The 6637-nt window shown below is 37.2% G+C and overlaps 1 non-coding gene across 1 annotated transcript; it reads right to left on the bottom strand.

The window, feature by feature from the left end:
- Positions 1-1332: 1332 nt before the first annotated feature.
- LOC128287524 (small nucleolar RNA R71) lies at positions 1333-1439 on the bottom strand. The gene has a single exon (XR_008278224.1). It is a non-coding gene; the product is annotated as a small nucleolar RNA R71 (small nucleolar RNA).
- Positions 1440-6637: the final 5198 nt, after the last annotated feature.

The following is a 6637-nucleotide window of genomic DNA, read 5'->3' on the forward strand; positions in this document are numbered from 1 at the left end:
TTTCTTTCCATTTTCTTATAATGTCGCCAAAGTAGCTCGAGGATCATTGCCTACGTTGGAGAAGCCAGCTACACTATCATCCAAAGCACTTGGTACAGTTAGATTTTTTATTTTGATTATGGCATGTATAGGACCCTGACTTTTGAGTTTTATGTCATTGTTAATTGGTCAAATGTGTTGGCTTACCTTAGCATTTTATTCATTTTGTATAAGGCCATGGAAAATGGCTAATACTGAAAGTTTATAAATGAATGCAAGATAGTCTTTCATGAGTGAAATTGTTGCCATGGTTGGATATAAGAAATGTATACAGGCCTTAACTATGATTGTTTGGTTGAGAAATCATATTAAGTTAGACTTTGATATGTTGGTTGGCATTAGGTGGTGTTTCAGGGTGGCAAAAGGCTTGGTAGATAGCCTTATATTGTCCACATAGGTAGACACACGGGTGTGTGTATAGGCCGTGTGTGACACACAGTTAGCCCCGTTAGCTTGTTGCTTGGCCGTGTGTCCCCTGCACGTAAAATTTGCAAGTCAGTATACATGGTAGTAGACACACGAACAAAGACACTACCGTGTGTCTCAGCCGTGTGAAGGACACGGCCTCTGGCCATGGGTGTGTGCCCCTTATTGGATGCTGACGTTAGAAACAAAATGTAATGGTTTTTAGACACAGGCTCAGACACGAGCGTGTCATGGCTATGTGAGGGACACAGGCGTGTGTCAGGCCATGTGAAAACCCCTGTAGGTTCAAATTTAGAATTTAATTCACACGGGCATGGGACACGAGCGTGTCCCTAGATGCTTAGGTCGTATGTGTCACACAGGCATCAGCACGGCCATGTTATAATGACCACACGGCGTGTTCCCCTTCCACACAGACGTGTGCCCTGTTTCAAGAGTTGTTTTTCCTAAGTTAGTTAAATGACCTGAGTTGCTCCCGAATGGTTTCCCATGGATGTTTGGGGCCTCGTAGGCCCATATTAAGTAGTTTAGACAAAGTTTGAAAAAGTTTTTAATTTAACCGAGTTTTAATGACATCGAAATGATTGTATGCATATGATTAAGTGTGGTAACACCTAGTATCCCGTCCCGGCGTAGGGCTCGGGTGTGGGGTGTTACACCCACCTACACTTAAGACTATTTATGGAGGTGAGTGACTCTTTCAAGTTAGCCAGAGTACCTAAAGATGCATTACGATTGAAGCTGTTCCCATATTCACTAAGGGACAGAGCTTGAGCCTGGTTGAACTCATTGCCACCAAACTCAATTTCCACATGGCAAAAGCTAGCAGAAAGATTCCTTATAAAGTATTTCCCGCCTAGCAAGAATAAGCTAAGGAACAAGATCACTACTTTCCAACGAATGGATGATGAGTCATTGTATGAGGTATGGGAAAGGTACAAAGAATTATTATGAAAGTGCCCTCATCACGGAATCCCACGTTGCACCAACTTGAGACATTTTATAAAGGTCTCAATGCTCACACGAGGATGGTAGTAGACGCTTCTGCTAACGGTGATCTTCTTTCTAAGTCTTATAATAAGGCTTATGAAATCATTAAGAGGATTGCCAACAACAATTACCAATGGCCAACCAATCGAGCAATGTCAAGAAGACGAGTTGCTGGAATCCATGAAGTGGATGCTCTTACTTCACTTGCATATTAGGTATCATCAATATCCTCAATGTTAAAAACTTTTACTACTAATGGGTCTAATAGTTTTGCAGCATAGCCACCAAATCAATTTGAAAATATAGCCTGTGTCTATTGTGGGAAAAGACATTTGTTTGAAGAATGTCCATCAAACCCAGAATCCATGTAATACATAGGTAACTAGAACCAAAATTGAGGAAGGCAAGGACTGCAATCCATTTTTTATTACCCATTGTGGCGAAATCACTCAAACTTTTCCTAGAGTAACCAAGGGGTTGGAACAGTAATACTTACGCCCAACCTAGATCGATTCAGTCGCCTAGTTTTCCCCAACAAGTTTAGAAACCAACCCAAGCTGAACCATCTAACGACTTAGAAAATTTGTTGAAGGAATACATGGCCAAGAATGATGCCTTAATCCAAAGCCAAGCAACTACATTGAAAAACCTGGAAAACCAAATGGGCCAGCTTGCAACTGAACTCAGGAACCAACCACAAGGTGCTTTACCAAGTGATACGGAGAATCTAAGGAATCTGGGGAAGGAACACTACAAAGCGTTGACATTGAGGAGTGGAAAGACAGTAGAGCCCAACACTATTGAAGCTGAAAAGGAGCAAGCTGACGCTCAAGATTCAGAGGAAGTTCAACTGAGTGTTGAAATTATAATTTCACAAGAACCAGAATCTGCAAAACCCGACAAGGTAATCTCAGAACCATCTAATTCTGATCAACTAACAACTCCGTTAGATGCTGAATTGCCACAAAGGACGAATCAACCAGTTTGTAAAGAAACCACCACTACCCTACCCTCAAAGACTTCAGAAGCAGACGCAGGAAATTCAATTAAAGAAGTTCCTAGACTACTCAAACAACTTCATATCAACATCCCGTTGGTTGAAGCACTTGAGCAAATGCCGAGCTACGTCAAATTCATGAAGGATATCCTGTCCAAAAAATGAAGACTTGGAGAATTTGAGACGGTAGATTCGATGAAGGAATACAGTGTATACCTTCAATACAAACTACCCCCAAAGTTGAAGGATCCTGGATGTTTTACCATACCTTGCAACATTGGAGCAACATATTGTGGTAAGGCATTATGTGGCTTAGGTGTGAATATTAACTTGATGCCTATGTAACAGCCTGATTTAGACCCTATTCAGAACAATGGTTTTGGGACCACGAATTCATGTTAGAAAAATATTTAAAAATTATTTTCTATTTTTATTATATGTGAATTTATATGTGTGAAATTTTCGTGTTTTAGTTTTGTCATTTGAATGCCGATTTAATAAAAAGGGCTTAATCGCGTAAAATGTAAAAGTGACTAGATAATTGTGTAAATGCCGAATTGTTATTGTTCTTTTATTATGGAGGGCTTAAAATGAAATTAGGCCATTTAATTATAGCATCGCCAGTTGTGGACAACCATTATAAAGTTATGATATTAAATTGTAAAGGTTAATATGGTAAATTATGAAATAATATATGTTACAATAAAACATAATTAATAGCCATGTAATTGTGTTCATATTTTTTTTTTGACCGAAACTTGAAAAAGAAAGAAAAGAAATAAAGCTTAGGGTATTCGGCCATTGTTGAGCTTGATTAAGGTATGTATCTAGCTCGATTTTTGATAATTTTTACGTTTTTGAGATCGTTGCAGTGTAATGTACAAAGCCCATGCTTGAATTTCTGATTTTGATGAATATTTTGAGTTATGCCATTGATGAATAATTGAGTTTTTTTATGTTACTTGATGAGTTATGAAAGATATGTTTTGGATTAATATGTTTTGCATTGGAATTTTTTATGATTTTGAGTAACTCGGACTAAATTGGAAAAATAATAAATTGAGGGACTAAAATGTGAAATAAATGAAATGTATGGACTTGTATGAACATGGGTAGTATTCAACTTAAGCATGGGGTGTGCAGATTTTGCATGTTTTGTGTTCTGTGCAATTTGGACTAAATTGTAAAAAGTGTGAAACGTCAGGGGAAAGCCAAAGAAATCAGATTTGGATCGGGGGAAAACCAAAGTTGTCGACTAGTCGTCCCATTCCGATTACTATTGTCCGAGGTAAGTTTATAAGCAAATAGATGTTATTTATTTGATTAAATACGAACTATATATGCTGAAATGTATAATGAGATAATATATATATCATAGTTGAATGTGAATATGCTTGAAAGCTATGTGTACGAGTTCGATTCGATCGAGTTACGATGTTTAAAAGCCCTGTGCGAACCTTAGGAATAGCTAGGATACATATGTAATGACATAGGATTTCCGATATGTGTTCTTGTGTAAGACCACATCTGGGACGTTGGCATCGATATTTGATTACGTGTAAGACCATGTTTGGGACATTGGCATTGTATTTGATTCGTGTAAGACTCTGTCTGGGATAGTGGCATCAATATGTGATTGCATGTAAGACAACGCCTAGGATGTTGGCATTGTACGATATATGTGATTATCCGAGTATCCTATTCCATTCCGAATGGTTCAACGGGCAATGATAAGTTGTTATTGAATGTGTAAAGCGAGCTAAAGTGATTAGGTATGTGATAGCTAGTAACACCCCTATGCTCGTAACCGTCGCCAGAGTAGGGTCACGAGGCATTACGAAAACAAGTCAAGTTTAGAACATTTCACATACATATAAATCAGAAATTGGAATTATAAATTTAATTAATTCAGTCCTAATATAATTGAATATTCATATCTAACAACCAAAATCCAATAAGCCATATATTAGAGTATGCGCATATATATAAATATATAAAGTCAAGATCTCATAGAATAGCATCGTGCAAATATAAATTTTACTATTCATTTGATATAAACCCTACCCTTAGCCAAATCCAATTGAGCATAAGATTCATTCATTCACAATAAGTACTTCAACTAATAAAACATTTGTAAGTCTTATTATTATAGAACATAATTAACCGAGCTTACCAAGTATAAAACCATTATACTAACCTTAAGGAAGCACTTTCAATTTCTAATATGATTTACTAAACATACAAAGGTACTTTGCTTATATAAATATAACATATCATCCATATCATAAATACGCATGCTAGTTAACAAGATTTTAACATTATAAGATCACAAAATTAGATCATGTGCCATTTTCGCATGGCTTATCAAAATGATAATTACACCATTCAAAATACAAAACTCATCTTTGTCTATCCTATACATGCCACATTATTAAACTTAAAGCTTCTTTAAAGATACCAAAATGATGACGATAAATGTGATGACTTCAGTGATAGTCCCGAGCTCACAACGGATCCAGACTCTAAATAAAGATGAACAAACAATTCCAATGAGATGATACTCAGTAAGTCATAAGCAATTTAATAAATAAATCACATCAGAACTCCATTTAAGTCTTATTTGTCTACCTTATTCATTTATGATACCGTATAACCACATACTCTTATTTCTTCTTCCAAGACATTATATAATAACCTTTAGAAATAGACACATACATATAAATTCCATACACATTTCATTTTTTTTTATCTTTGTTCTCGTAAAAGCTTAATTACCTATGATGGTAATTAGTGTTCTATTTTACACCCCACCACGATCATATTCCCTTAATCATTTTGCACACATAGTGCCCCACAACCGATCTCGCACACATAGTGCTCGGTTAATAAATTCGCACACATAGTGCTAGCTTTTCCATACGCACACATAGTCCTGCCCCATTCGCACACATAGTGCCCTTTTCATTCATGCATATACGTACACATAGTACAACAAAAATAAAAAATAAAAATAATAATAGCACATCAATTCAATGCCACCGGCTCAATAATACATTATCTATTCGACATTTCTCCACATATAGAATTTACATTTCATGAGCTATGTGTACTCTAGGCATACATAGTAATCTAAATCTTAATTGCTTAGAACTTACCTTATTGTAACACCCCAAACCCGGCCTAGACGTTATGACCGGATCCGGTGCGCCACATCGATGCATTCAAAACGTTCCGTTTTACTTAGTTTGGAAAACTTAGTTGGGGTTGTAAAAGATACTTTTTAAAGTAGGTTAAGGTGAATAGAAGCTGTGCACCAGGTAGGAAACCAGGAAGAAGAAGAGGTGAGTCCGCTTGACCGCTAAGTACCAAGCTCCTTCGGATCCAATCCTAGACATGCACACCACCATTGCCACACCCTAACGACTCGTATAATTTTGAGAAAACCGTTTGGTTATGTCTATCTTAAGAAAATGATTAAGTTTGAAAACGTTTGTTTAGCGGAAGTCTTACTTGTAAACGTGTTATTTTGAAATCCCTTAATGTTTTTGAAAACGCGTCCTAAAGCTAACCCATTTTCCTTAGTCATCATTGTTTTTTTCACCATAGTAAAATAAAATAATAAAAGTAAAACAAAACCATAAAAATAATTAAAAGGCCTTATTACACTTAAAACCCAAAACCATAGATGAAATTAAAAGGACGTCCAGTTCACGAGAAAGAAACCGAGTTCAGAGAAACATGTGGCGATCCAAATCCTCACAGCTCAAGCCCACTATGGTTGAGGATTACTGCGAGGGTGAAAATAAGGGTGAGTTTTGGAAAACTCAGTGTGTAATTCAACCCAACCATAGCCTAAATCAGTTCAAACCACAGAGATGAATAAGTTGGCCTCACCTGCAGCGTATATCGAATAAAGCCCGTAGGCCCGAGCAGCACTGAGCAGATATATCATGCTTATGCAGAAACCCAACCATATCCAACCACATACACCCCCATACCATCCTTTCACCATGTGGGGAGAATACTCGACCCACCCAACCGCTACATGCCACAAAAATATGCAGCATGGCTGCCAGATACAGAAAATGTGACAGAGTCACCAGATACAGATATTTTGTGGCAGTGCCACCAGAACAGAAAATTTGTGGAAGGGCCACCAGAACAGATAATTTGTGGCATAGCCAC

Source organism: Gossypium arboreum, chromosome 13 (assembly GCF_025698485.1).
Source record: "Gossypium arboreum isolate Shixiya-1 chromosome 13, ASM2569848v2, whole genome shotgun sequence".
Taxonomy (NCBI): Eukaryota; Viridiplantae; Streptophyta; class Magnoliopsida; order Malvales; family Malvaceae; genus Gossypium; species Gossypium arboreum.